The sequence below is a fragment of the Dreissena polymorpha genome, chromosome 4 (genome assembly GCF_020536995.1).
Source record: "Dreissena polymorpha isolate Duluth1 chromosome 4, UMN_Dpol_1.0, whole genome shotgun sequence".
Classification (NCBI taxonomy): domain Eukaryota; kingdom Metazoa; phylum Mollusca; class Bivalvia; order Myida; family Dreissenidae; genus Dreissena; species Dreissena polymorpha.
In genome coordinates, this window is record NC_068358.1 from 129,295,805 (window position 1) to 129,310,933 (window position 15,129).

Here is a 15,129-nt window from a genome sequence, read left to right on the forward strand (position 1 = left end):
TTGAATACAGCTTATTAAACGGGCATTTTCACGTTTTGATAAATTGACAACAATAAAAAAAAATGTTTCAGATTCGCAAATTTTTGTTTTAGTTATCATATTTGTAAGAAAACAGTAAAACTGAACATTTACCATGCTCTAAAATAGCAATTATATGCATCTTTTGACGATTTAAAAACCTGAAAATTATAAAGCGTTGCAACGCGAAACAATTGAACAATTTGGAGAGTTCTGTTATTGTCGTTATATTTTGTGAAACAACGAGGATTGCTTATATAGAGTAAAAAAAACATCACTAATTGTATGAGCACGGATGGCCGAGTGGTCTAAATGTTAGACTTTTTACTCAAGTGGTCAGTGGTTCGAGCCAATTTGAGGGTTTCTTTTTTTTTCTTTTTTATATTTTATTCTTGATTTTCTGCTGGAGCTTTTTAGATCCAATGTTTACATTTATCAATATAAAGCATTTAATGACAAACTTCAATACATGCCAAAATCTGTGAAAAGGCCCTTTAAACAATTCCAATTCTGAAACTAGAAATTGCGCGGCAGAGGCCGACGCGTATCCCCACGCCGCATGTTTGACCCAGGGGTGCCCCAGGGTTAGTAATGGGGCCATACATAGTTGAGATTGACCGTATTGTCATAAGAGAAGTTCAGTATCAATTAAAAGTGAATCGGTGAAGATTTGAAGAAATTATAGTTCAAGACGATTTTGGGTGGGCGTGGCCTATGTGGGCGGGCGCCCCAGGTTTGGCAATGGGGCCATACATAGTTGAGATTGACCGTATTGTCATGAGGTTCAGTATCAATTTGAAGTAAATCGGTGTAGATATGAAGAAATTATAGTAAAAGTCAATTTTGGATGGGCGTGGCCTATGTGGGCGGGGCGCCCAAGGGTTGGTAATGGGGCCATGCATAGTTGATATTGACTGTATTGTCATAAAAGAGGTTCAGTATCAATTTGAAGTGAATCGGTGTAGAAATGAAGAAATTATAGCAAAATAACTTTAAAAAATGAGTAAAAATCCCTGACCCGGCCCCACCCAAACCCGCATTAATTTTGACCCAGGGGTCAGATCAAAATTCCAAATAGTGCAGGGTCGCACATATGCTTATAGCTACCATGTGTGTAAGTTTCAAGGTTCTAGTGCTTATAGTGTAAGAGGAGATAGTGGCCAGGACGGACGGACGGACGGACGGAAGACAGAGATAACCACAATATCCCCACTTTTTTCTCCGAAAAGCGTGGGGATAAAAAAGACTTGCAAAATAACGGTATCTACAAAACATGTCTATACATACAACCATTTTTAATGACAAAAAGAGATTGATTCTTGACAACTGGAAATTTACTTGTTAATACCATCATTATATATACACAAGTCAAATGCTTAATAGCTTAATTTAATTTAATCTTATTATTGTTTTGATATATGAGGTGTACTGTAAAGAATGTGATTGGAAGCTGAATCACACTAAACTGGTCCTCTTTTTTGTCTGTGCGTGTTTATATTTACATACTATGCATCATAATAACATACTCTGCAAATTTTTCATGTTATAAACTTATAATTCGAACAACTTTCGAATTAAATCGCCTATAAAGAGTTATCATTCGCTCCTTTCTCTCATAAACAAAATTGTATGAATTGTCATGCGAGTCAGTAATACATAGTATGCATACTGCTCGATTGGTCATTTTTGGCTCGGGTACTACTTACATGTACCCCGGGTTTTCTTAAGTATACTTACATGTACCCCGGGTACAGTAAATACATGTAAACTAAAACGTACGCGGAAATTTGAACCATAAATCGGTCGTTGTCGGCTTTTTTTTTTTCGAAATTAATTATGTTCACATTTATTTCAATTTTCTGTTAAAAATGGCCTATATATATTTATTAATTATAATTATCGGAACTCATTCTCAAAAAAGTATATTGATGCAGATTTTTTAAGAGAAGTAAATTTTTTAAGATAAACAATACCGTTTTACGACATCGAATTTCGGGCGAAAATACAACTCGGGTACAGTCTAATATCGAACGGGTAAGTTTAAGTATATTTACCGTATCCGGGGTACATGTAAGTATACTTATGAGTACCGGGGTACATGAAAGTAGTACCCGAGCCGACAATGACCAATCGAGCCATAGTATGTCAGAGGGTTACATAGTTTCATTACACTGCCATTTAATTTTGGAATCTGATAGTATGTACTATATTTTCTTTATTATGGTTGTGGTAAACACAGTCTTAAATTCATCCCTAGAAAGCGGAAATAGTAAACCATTCTGGACCTAGGTTAAATCTAAAAGAAATGACAATATTGGCGTCTCGGGCCTTAAAAAGGGCGGTACTTTGTATCAGTAAAGTAAAGATAAAGCCAACATACTAAATGATGAATTAAAATCTGTATTTACCAAAAAAAAAATGAATGAAAAAATGCCAGAAATGAACACCATAAAATCCCCAACCATCAGTGACATCAAAGTTGATCGCATAGGTGTTGAACAATTACTATAAAATCTATACACAAAAAAGCGATTGGACCAGATAAAATTTCAAATATTGTTTTAAAAGAGTGCTCCAAAGAACTTGCCCCCTATCCTTAGCCACATCTTCCAACTGAGCCTTGACAATGGCATCCTTACAGAGGACTGGAGAAATGCTAATATCAGTCCTATATTTGAGAAAGGAGATAGACGTACTGCAGTCAACTATATATAGACCAGTGTCATTAACTTGTGTGTGCTGTAAGCTACTTGAACATATAGTCTGCCGTCACATAATGAACCACATTGAACAACACAACATCTTAACAACGCAACAACATGGATTCCGCAGCGGACACTCTTTCGAATCACAACTGATAATCACTCTAAATGCAATCATGGAAAAATTTGAAAAGCGGACACTCTTGCGAATCACAACTGATAATCACTCTAAATGCAATCATGGAAAAATTCGACTCCAAACAACAAACTGATCTTGCCATCTTAGATTTTGGCAAAGCGTTCGACACATTGTCACATAAAAAATTACTTCATATATTAAAACACTATGGAATAGATGGAAAAAAATATAATTGGATCCGATCATTCTTAACACAAAGAAAACAACAAGTCATCGTAGAAGGGGAAAGTTCTGATTCCTGCTCTGTTGACTCGGGTGTGCCACAAGGAACAGTCTTAGGCCCCCTGCTCTTTTTATGTCATATCAAAGATCTACCTGACTGTGTAAAATATAAAGTCAGACTTTTCGCCGACGATTGTTTACTATATACATCTGTCAAATCCATCCAAGACCAAATCAAACTGCAAACAGATCTGAAATCCTTAGAAAAATGGGCTTTCAAATGCGGCATGCAATTTAATGCCACCAAGTGTTATATAATGCCGTTACACAGAGCAAAGATCCCGTTCACCTTCAGATACTCCTTTAACAATCATATCATTGAACAAGTAATTGAAAATCCATATCTTTGACTAAATATCTGTGAAAATTTAAAATGGGAATCCCAGATCAATAAGATATGTAACAAAGCAAATTCTACATTGGGATTCATACGAAGAAATCTGAAACATTGTAACGAAATATTTAAAGAAACAGCCTATATCTCACTAGTGCGTTCCGTTTTAGACTACTCTGCAAGTGTTTGGGATCCGTATCTACAGAGGGATATAGACAGAATCGAAAACATACAGCATAGGGGAGGGAGGTTTGTTAAAAAGGACTGCCGTCAAATAAGTAGTGTTACATCAATGATGAACGAACTCGGATGGAAACCACTTACAAACGGAGAAGAGAACAACGGTTAACACTGCTCTTCAAGATCATACAAGGTCTGGTGGCTATCCCCGTCAATGATCACATAGCTTTCAACAAACGACCATCCAGAACAGGACATAGTCAACAAATTAAAATCATTTTCACAAATACTGACAAATAGAAGAACTCATTTTTTCCTAGAACCATCAAAGACTGGAACTCATTACCTGAAATTGCCATTAAATCAAAAACTGTGGATAGTTTTAAAGGGATCTTTTCACGATTTGGTAAATTGACAAAATTGAAAAAAGTTGTTTCAGAATCGCAAATTTTCGGTTTAGTTATGATATTTGTGAGGAAACAGTATTACTGAACATTTGCCATAGTCTAATATAGCCATTATAAGCATCTTTTGACGATTTAAAAACCTAAACATTATAAAGCGTTGCAACGCGAAACGATTGAATAATTTGGAGATTTCTGTTGTTGTCTATTAAATTTGTGAAACTACGAAGATTTTCTTATATAACGTATAAAATACGCATGCTATGTATGCTTGCAGGATAGCTTAGTTGGCTAATGCGTTTTTACTCCAGGATTCCGGGGGTCAGTGGTTCGAGCCCTGCTGAGGGCTACTTTTTTCCCCTTTTTTAATATTATTTTTTATTTTTTACTGGAGCTTTTAAAATTTAATGTTTACATTTATCAATATAAAGCATTTAATGACAAACTTCGAAACATGCCAAAATCTGTGAAAGGCCCCTTTAAATAATGTATTTCATGCTACTAAATAAAGACCGATTTACCTTTGGAACGTTTTACAAAATATACGTTTGCGCATGCGCGCAATCATCAATGGACGACTGTCAAAATAAAACAAATCGAGAAAGAGTAAAGATGAAGTAATGGTCGTTTTAAAAGAATAAGCTGTCATTACATGTAAGGAATTAATAAATGTTTGTTAATGACTGTTTCGTAAAATGGGACAATGTTGAATCTGGAAAATGCCACTCATGTTATCTAATTTTCAAGAAACGTCTGAACTCTGATGCTAGGTGACTGAGTCAGTGTTTTATAAATTTTGAAATTAAAACATTGCGGTTCTTGCGATCTTGATTGTGGCATTTTGAAAGAGGTGGCGCAAGTGATAAATTGGGGTGAAGGATGGTTGTTCACGAATGTTTCAGGTTTTATGAGTATCATGAGCTACATTCATACAGCTCAAAGTTGTTCCAGATAAAGTAAAAAACCATGTTAAAAATTATGTCCCATCTTACAGACATTTATTTTTATAAATATGCTTCTCATACTTTCAATAGTGTTTTGATTAGTCAAACAAATCATTTATTTCCAGTGGCATTGCAGGTGCTGGACGTTTTGTGCCATTACCAGTTCGTGCCACTGATATTTGTGTAGGAGGGCATTGGACATTTCGTCCTACTGATAATACTTAATATAGGCGCAGGGGTTTTTCAGCACTGTCTGAGCCTCCGGAAAACGGAGGCACTCCCAAAGCAAACGGACCTGATCCCAAACCGAAATTATAAAAAAAAAATCCCAATTTAATTTTTTTTAAGAATGAAGTGTCTTATAACTTGTGTGACTACTGGTCATGTACGTAATTCCGGCCTGTACGTAAAAATTCGGCCACCTGTGTAAAATCATTTTCATGATCTTAACGCACATATTCTGTTTTTATTTAGAAAAATCAACATGAAAACCATCCCACTCTCAATATCTTGCAACTGTAAGAACCATATCACTGTAAACTTTTGTGTTAAAATGGCACAACTATAGCAGGAACTAATTGGCTCATGGGGAAAGACTCCTTTTCCCAAAATAGGCAGAAAAACCCCAGAGGCGGATAGGTGTGAATAATACCGAATAGGTGTGAAATCATAACAGGAAACTTTCGCACCTTTGATTGTAACATCTTTTCAATGGGAAAACAGGGCCCTCAATCTATCAAATCTGCCGCCGAATTTCGGCGGCAGTCCCCCACCTGAATACTTTTTTCCCCTTTTGGGGGGAAAAATTCCCCCTAAAAAAAAAATAAATAAATAAAAAAATAATTATTATTTTTTTTTTTTATAGAAAGATCTGTCTCATGATTATTATATCTCAATTCTATTTCAATTTAATCTTTTCAAACATACTTAATTATGAAAAATGCAATGAATATAGTGCAAACATGTACAAATGAAATAATGAGAGAGTAAGTAAAAAATCCCCCAAAAATGGAAACGCCGCGAAAATTCCCCCTCCTAAGGGCTGCGGACCCCTTCCCCCAAAGTAGTGTGAGGGCCCTGGAAAACAACATTGTTTTTTTTCAAGATTGATAAAGAGTCAATTTAAATGCTTCATATAATACATTAATACAATTAATAATAACTATCCAATGAAAATATGATTTATTAGTTTTTATAAGATAATATTTAAATTATAACTATCAATTGAAAATAAAATATTGCTTTATTATTCTATATATGTAAAAACAATACCTTTAACGTCATTATTCGTTCATACCGTCTGGCGGTATTATATACTGTGTGTTCAACTGACTTTATTTACTCTTTCAATGAATTACACAGTTTGTATCATAATTAAAGCGGTGAGTTGTTTACTAATTGGTTACTAATTGGCCATTAAAGGCCCGTGTCGGTAAATTAAAGGCCCGAGTCGGTAATTAATTGTTTGCTAATTACGTAAAGACACATACGGCTAATTGAAAGTTTGTGAGTAGATGGTAAAGCATAAGCTTTTCTTAAAAGAAAAAGACCAACTTTATTTTAAATTGTATTATTGTTCATTCATGTTATCAGGGTTTGCCAAAACTTGAAAAATCTGTCAGTCATTTGGACTGACAGACTTGAATTTTTTGTCAGTCCGAATCAGTTTCTGTCAGTCCCACTGTCCGACTAAATTATAACAGCAAAACACAACAAAAGAGAGTAACTTTTTGATGTTTATTGGTTTTGATCACATTAAAATAAATATAAACATGTCCAAAGTCGATATAATTAAACAATTATTATTTTAATAATAAACCACATATAAAGTAAAACCAAAGGTATTCTTTTTAGACTTCTTTTTGTCAAACTGTTTTTTAGCCTGCACAGCTCTACAAATCCGTGTTCTTGAAAAGTTAGGGTGACATCCAATCAAGTTTGACTTAATTGCACACACCCATTCACACTACTTTGGATGACTTTAATTTCTGTTTATTAGCCGATTTAACAAGTTCTAAAACAACACCTATTGTTAAAATATTTTCTCTTAGCTGAGGTTGTTGATTTCCAGGTTCAATTAAATGAATGTCTTTCACACCTATTTCTTGATAGAAAGGCCCATGATAATTACCACCATCTATTCTTGTTGTCTGAAATAACACAAAACATATTGCTACAAACTATCAACAACAAATCAAAACATAAATATCCATATGTCCGAATTTTAAAATATCCGAAATATAGTACATCGGGTGAAAAATCTAATTTTGATTTCATAAATTGTTGGTGTGTAAATTAAAATATATCCTTCCCAGAACAATATAAAAATGAAACTATTTAACAGAAATGCTCACAAATGCCTGTTGAAACAAGTTTTCATGCGGTTTTTGTTGTGGAGAAATTAAATGTTAAATGGAACAAATAAAATGGCGGACGCACTCTGTTGCTTTTTTAACAAAGACCGTTGATTTTGAACTCGCATGTGATAGTCAATTCTAATCCAACTTTAAACATCAAAACATCAAAATGAAGGTAAGAAAAAAAGGATTTTGACAGAAGTTGAACAAAAAGTATTTACCTTCTATTAATCCAATAGAATATTATACACTTGAGTGATCTTTTTGAAACCATTTTTCATCCGATTGTGTCGGTCAGTCGGACCGATTATCTTAAATCACTTGTCGGTCCTTAGAAAAAATTGCCGGTCAGGACTGGCGGACCGACGGTTTTGGCGAACCCTGATGTTATACATTATTATTTATGTATATAATACATACAATTGAAGCATAGAAAATAACAGCATTTCATATTTTATATTTATTAAACATAATGAACTATGCACACATGTTTTTATACTAACAATAAATCATTTTATTTTATTATTACAAGCGCATACACATGATTCATAAAAATAACAATACTTTATTCTTTATGTTTATCGCATATAATACACTATTTATTTTAGTATTTACAAATATTAGTATACTAACGATAAATCTTTTTATTTGTTTGTTATTTATAATCATAATTGTCAACATTGATGTAATTTTCTACATTTATATACACCCCAATATCATTCACACCTATACGGCATTATTCACACCTATCCGCCTAGTGGAACAAAACGTCTACTCCTTTTCAACACAAATATCAGTGGCACGAACTGGTAGTGGCACGAAACGTCCATAAACCGGCATTGCCAACAAAATAAGGTAGGAAGGTAAGCACCACATTTTTCAGTTTTTTTATAAAAATGATTCTCAATTTGATAAAAATATCCTCTGATTACCATGTATCAATCAGTTAAGGAAACGAGAAGAAAACTTTTGAATTAATGCAAACAATGCCGCAATAAACGATTCATTTATTTCCGTAATATCCATGCTAAAATTGTTTATTTACAGCGTGTTTAACCAAGCAAAGCCACTGGTTCCATACATACCCGCTAGCATGTTCATCCGTTGTATTGACCCTCTTATTACTCATAGCGGGTTTGGTGGGTTTAAAATAAATAAATAATACATTGATTTTGTATTTCTTTTGTTGATTATCATGTAAGCTGTAAATTCAAAGTGAAAAACCGAACAAAAATATTAACGGTGTAAGTTTACATTAACCGGACTTACCTCCCTCTGCTGCTCCATGTCATTCGAGCGCTGTCTCATTGTATCGCCACTCATGATTGGTTGCTATTCATTATTGGAATGGGCAAGAGTTCATGCTTCAATTCACATGCTACAATTCAGTTCTCAAAGTGAAGTACAACTTCTGAACGTAACAGGGGCAACGAAAAAGTTAAAAGAAGTAACTCGGTTTAAGAAATGAAGTAGTTTTTTTAAGTATATGTAATCAATTTGTAACAGAAAACGTATTCAAATATAAAATACACAATTCAATACACAATAATAACAGATAACAAATGAACAATTAAACCAACAATTAACTATTGAAGTCAATGTTTTCCAACGGTAAAGGTTAATTTCACAAATGGACTTGACATTTTAGACAAAAGAATTGACTATTCCGTCTCACAACCCGAACTGAAGTGCAGAATGCAAGATGCACCCAACCATTGCACTTGTCGCACTGGGCCCAATTTACAATCTTCAGACAAGGTTGATTGCGTAGTGTAGGCAGTGTGATCTGGTTGCAAATACAGCACGGAATGTCATCGTCCAATTCTTCATCTGAGTCAGTCAGATCATGAAATTCATTTCAGATGGCCCCTGAATTTCACAAGTTTGTATGGCATTCAAGGTGTCTTGGCTTTCATTATTTTTTTTTAATTTGTTGTCCCGTTGTTTGTGATATTGTATAAGTTGCGAATGAAACACGTCATTTGTTATTTCTTTTCCACCAGATGACGGCTTCTTCAGCGTCCCATCCTTTTGTTCATGCGACATGAACATTTACACATCGGGCATTCTTTGTTGATAGAACAAAGGTCCTGTGATGTTTTGATGTGTTGTTCCATTAACAGCTTCACTGCTTCCTCTCCGCCTTTTAAAGCCTTCACTTTTCCAATTGGGTCCTTTTTGAGAAAGCTTTCACAAGGTAATAGTTTTTTAATTGGTACAACATCATTTGCATAGGGGAAAATGCTCGACTTTTGAAAAGCCAACTGAATGTTTGCAGGTGTCATTGACTTTAGGTAGGCTTTGCTAGCAAGTGCGCATAGTTCATACATAGTAATTTGCTGCCCCATGTTTTTGGTCAAAAACGATGCGCATTCCGCATTGTAGTATGTTTTGAAGGGTCCAAAAACGCCTACATCCAACGGCTGGAGAAGATGGGAGGTATGAGCAGGTAGCACAAATTGAACTATGTTATGACTCTTGGCCCATTCAATGGTGTCTATCGAAACATGCGAAGCATGTCTGTCGTATATCAGCAATACATGTTGATTGGGATTGGCGTTCATGTTGCCAACGTGTGGAAGAAAGTGGTTTTGGAGAAATTCCTTAAATATTGTTCCATTTATCCAGCCGGATTCGGACATTGTGCAGTATGCTCCCGCTGATGCGCCGCTCATTAATGCAGGATCGTATCGCTTCCCCTTGAATATGAAGAACGACGGGAGTGCATTTCCAATGGCATTTGCACATCCAATTATGGTCGTTGTGGTGGAACGTGGTGAAGTTATGGTCTGTGCAGGGTTTGACATTAACTTTTTTTACAGCAAGACCGTCGGACCAGCTTCTCTTAAAATGTACTAGCCCGAACCTGATGTCTACTAGACCATAAATAACATAGTAAATTAACACAATTGTGTCATGTAACTGTTTAATCAGGATTTATCAGTAAATAATCAGTGAACAAATTTTTTTGATGCATAGAGTAAAACAATAAAATAAAACTCTTTTTTTGCTTTTCTTCGTCAAAGTCAAGCCATGGGAACTTACTCGATTTTCCATCTAGGATACAATTTATGTTTTCGTGTTTCTTCATATTAAAGTTTCGTGTCAGTTTAAGCGTCGGGTTCTTTTTTAGTAACTGATTTTTCGAACGAAAATCCGAACTTGAACAAAGCCATTCTTTAAATTACATTCTCTGTCTGCTACGCAAAAATGTTAACATTGACGATACTGATTTTCGATAGAAGTCATAAAATCGTGCTCTTCAGTTTTACGACACTGCAAAAAATCATCAATATGCATGACAACTTGACCAATGGAAACAAGCAATTTCTACAGGAAGCTCTCCTTTGCGCCTAAAAATAGCGATGAATCATGTGAATGCTCCGCGTTTATGTAAATACACTAGTTTTGTTTTAATGTAAATAACGGATACGAGAGTAATTTTACACATTAAAAATAAAGGTTTTCACAGCAATTAGTAACAGTTATATGAATAAGTATAGATTTTTTTATGCACGACCAGTCAGACAAGCTCGCCCGCAGTTTTACTAGCCTGACCACCGATCTTACTAGTCAATGTCTGTCGGACGTGCCTTAGTGTTGAACCCTGCTGTGCTTTGACACCAACGAGAGCAATAATGTTTGGAGGTCTGTGTTCTGGGGTTATGCAGGTTTTGTCCATATTGAAGATTAAGTGTGGTTTATCTAGGAGATTGTACGTTGTCAATGTGTTGAGTAGATTTGTAAAGTAGATGTCAACAGCTTGCGGCGTTGCTGACTTGGCCCGTGTACTCTCCAGCCTCTTAGCTGAAAGCGAAGCGATTTGGTGTTCCCATCTGTGAAGAAATCCGTAGAGCCAATTTGTGGGCATAGGTTTGTTGTTCTTTTTTCTTCCAAACGAGAAGACCAGGTCGCCTGCCGGTGTTTTTACCCTCTCATTGGTGAGTCCGTACCCAAGCTGCGCTAGTGTTTCCACGTAATCAACAAGTACCCGCTCCTCATCCAGACTCAAATTAGGGGCCCCACCAACTACCGCTTTATCGTGATTCACATGGCCAGACACCCTATCTTCGAGCGTTGTACAGGGAACACCAAACATTCTGGTTGCCGTTTTAACTTTAACGCCTTTCTCGTGGACTGCTTTATACGCGAGATTCAATGACTCCATATCATATTGACGCCTCTTTATTTTATTTATTAAAAACCTATTGGGCTTTCCCTGAAAGGAAAATATTATCTTTAAAATGTGTATTTTTGTATTCACTCAGTCACTCACTCACTCTCCCAGTCACTCACTCACTTGCCCAGTCAATCACTCACTCGCCCAGTCACTCACTCACTCGCCCAGTCACTCCCTAACTCACAAAAGTTTAGTTACTAACCCTACTCATGCACACACTTTTCTCAAAAACAATTTAGATATTTTTGGATTTATGGTCACATCATAATAAATGAGAGTAAAATGACACAGACAATTTGCGTGTTAATTTTTTGACGTGACTGTGGTGTATTTGAACCGGTAGATTAAAGCTACTGAACTATCGTATACATACATGTAAAGCATATGCATGCAGTGAACAGACAATGTCAAGGTTAGCCTAGGATGCAAAAAGATTCGCAGAAGTAGAAAGTAAATATTGGGAATTAAAACATTTTTGAGTGATAATTGCGAAATATTTTTTATAACTCAAGTGTTTTTATTTAGATTACATTGTTATACCTGTTTTTTTCGCATGATTTCAATGTTGAAAGGCAAAATACGTCTGCTTGCAATAAACGAACCGTATTCGGACAACTTCGGATAAGCGCGAGCCTTGATTCTTATCGATTTTCATTACGTGACGATACGATGAGGAGGGGCGATACGATGAGAGAAAGGGATAATAACATCCACTAGCATGTCTTTCTGTGGTATCGGCCCTCTTAAAAAATACATACGAATTTTTGAAGTGAACAAATACAAAAACACACATGTGTTATATGTCAATATATATTTAAATGTGTTTTCTTTGACTTAACAACGAAAACTGCATTTAAGTCGGACATGTTTTGACAAAATACTGGTTAGACTTAGCTCCCTTTAGTAATCTGTTTCATCTACTCATTGTCTCATAGTATCGTCACTTCTGATTGGTTGTAAGGATTTGTTATTATGTGCACATGCTTGTTCTAAAAATAGTAACTTAATGGAAAATCGAAACTCTTGCTCATTTTGTTTTTTAAATAGTTTAACACTTTATTGAAAAATAAGCGGCATATAACACATTTGATAAAGCTACTATTAATCAATTAACAAACTACTTACTTTTGAGTTACGTAATTAGCCGGATTTTTTTCGAAAAAATCTCGGCTTATAGATTGATGTTGTCGGGCGGGCGGGGGGGCGGGCGGGCGGGCGGGCGGGGTGGCGGCGTGCTCGAAAATGTTAAAGTTCTTATTTCATGGTATAACTTTGGTATGCTTGGACCTAGAGTCTTCAAACTTGACATGAAGGTTGGCCAGGATTAACAGATGACCACTGGTCATTTCAAGGTCATTCATTTGAAGGTCAAGGTCACTGTGACCTTCAATATAAAAAATGTTAAAGTTGTTATAACTTTGGTATGCTTGGACCTAGAGTCTTGAAACTTGACATGAAGGTTGGCCATAACTAGTTAGTAACCACTGGTCATTTCAAGGTCATTCATTTGAAGGTCAAGGTCACTGTGACCTTGAATGTAAAAATGTTAAAGTTCTTATTTCATGGTATAACTTTGGTATGCTTGGACCTAGAGTCTTCAAACTTGACATGAAGGTTGGCCAGGATTAACAGATGACCACTGGTCATTTCAAGGTCATTCATTTGAAGGTGAAGGTCACTGTGACCTTCAATATAAAAATGTTAAAGTTGTTATAACTTTGGTATGCTTGGACCTAGAGTCTTGAAACTTGACATGAAGGTTGGCCAGAACTAGTAAGTAACCACTGGACATTTCAAGGTCATTCATTTGAAGGTCAAGGTCACTGTGACCTTGAATGTAAAAATGTTAAAGTTGTTATAACTTTGGTATGCTTGGACCTAGAGTCTTGAAACTTGACATGAAGGTTGGCCAGAACTAGTAAGTAACCACTGGACATTTCAAGGTCATTCATTTGAAGGTCAAGGTCACTGTGACCTTGAATGTAAAAATGTTAAAGTTCTTATTTCATGTTATAACTTTGGTATGCTTGTACCTAGAGTCTTCAAACTTGAAATAAAGATTGGCCAGTACTAGAAGATGACCACTGGTCATTTCAATGTCATTCATTTGAAGGTCAAGGTCACTGTGACCTTAAATGTTAAAATGTTAAAATTGTTATAACTTTGGTATGCTTGGACATAGAGTCTTCAAACTTGACATGAAGGTTTGCAAGCACACTTAGATGACCACTGGTCATTTCAAGGTCATTCATTCTAAGGTCAAGGTCACTGTGACCTTGAATGTAAAAATGTTAAAGTTCTTATAACTTTGGTAGGTAAAAATGTTAAATGTCAATTCAAGTTCATATTTGTGACCTTAAATGTTATTGTTGTTCATGTATATGCATGCATTCAAAACATAACACAAGGTTTGCTCATGCCTTGAAAAGTACTTACATTTCATTTTGACCTTTGAACAATATTTCAGTAATTTAAGTATTGCATTGACAAAAACACGAAAGGTACTTTCCTGTCATTTAAATCAAAAATCCGGCTTCAATGCGGTCATCTCCGACCGCGGAACTCTTGTTTAAAAATTATAGCATCACCCTGGATCAACATGACCTACTTTCCAATTAATACTGGAAATCATGAAAATCATCGTAATAATAGTCATGGATAACCATCAAATAAATTACAACGTCTAAAAATTGAAAAACATTAACTTTCCAGCACTTTCTTATGGTTTTCTTTAAGTGGACGATACTATGAGGAGGGCTGATACTATGAAAGTAAGGGATACTCACTTTGTTTACCTGGTATCTAGACATCAGTTGCAATAGGCATTAGGCCAACAAAACTTCAAAAAAGCGATTCACTGAGCGCTTTTATACAAACTGAACAGTAATTTAACTTTTTATAACTTCTATGTACAATTTAATAAGTTTCTGTTTTATCGGTCAATAAGATTTTATAACATTAGCAATTCCATCTGGACAGAATATACCCACAGAACAAGTGTTTATCGTCATATCACCTATTTTCACACTGTGCGCACACAGATTGTCCATGCAACATTTTCTGAGAATAAGGGAAAATGTAAACGAATTTCCTTTAAAAAATTATCAAAACCATGAAAGTGTTGTGCTAACAATAGGGCAGTCATCCACCTCACTTTGCAATTTATGTGATAATTTAATGAACAAACAAATTGAATGGAAGAGGGATACATTTTTATTATTTCATTTGAAGTAAGATTTTAAAATGCAATTATACTTGCTTTTCTTCATTTTAGTCATGTCTGTATTTATTTTCAAGCGTAGTAATGTTAGTGATTGAAACAAAATACTCCGAGCGCATGTTTGTGACGTCATCACGAGAGCCGCGTTCTTAATGTAAACAATTTGATCAAAATCAAGCTAAGCTTATAATAAGGTAATCGTACGATATGATATGGTACGCAGGTATCTTACATAATTGCAAATTGTTATTTTAGTGAAATAATAAAAATCAGCGTTTTTCCTCAACACTTTGGGACTGGTGACAGTACCGGTCAAATTGGGAAAATTAGCGTTGTTTTTATCAAAATTGGGAAATTTATTAATTAAGC

The 15,129-nt window shown here is 35.3% G+C and overlaps 1 protein-coding gene across 4 annotated transcripts in view; it reads left to right on the forward strand.

Moving 5' to 3' along the window:
* Positions 1-4,606: 4,606 nt before the first annotated feature.
* Positions 4,607-15,129, forward strand: part of LOC127876445 (OTU domain-containing protein 7B-like) — a 72,958-nt gene continuing 62,435 nt past the window's right edge. For all 4 annotated transcript variants that reach the window (XR_008047868.1, XR_008047867.1, XR_008047869.1 and 1 more), the window contains exon 1: positions 4,607-4,713. The gene's annotated coding sequence lies outside the window, so the exon portion shown is untranslated. The remainder of the gene's footprint in view (positions 4,714-15,129) is intronic.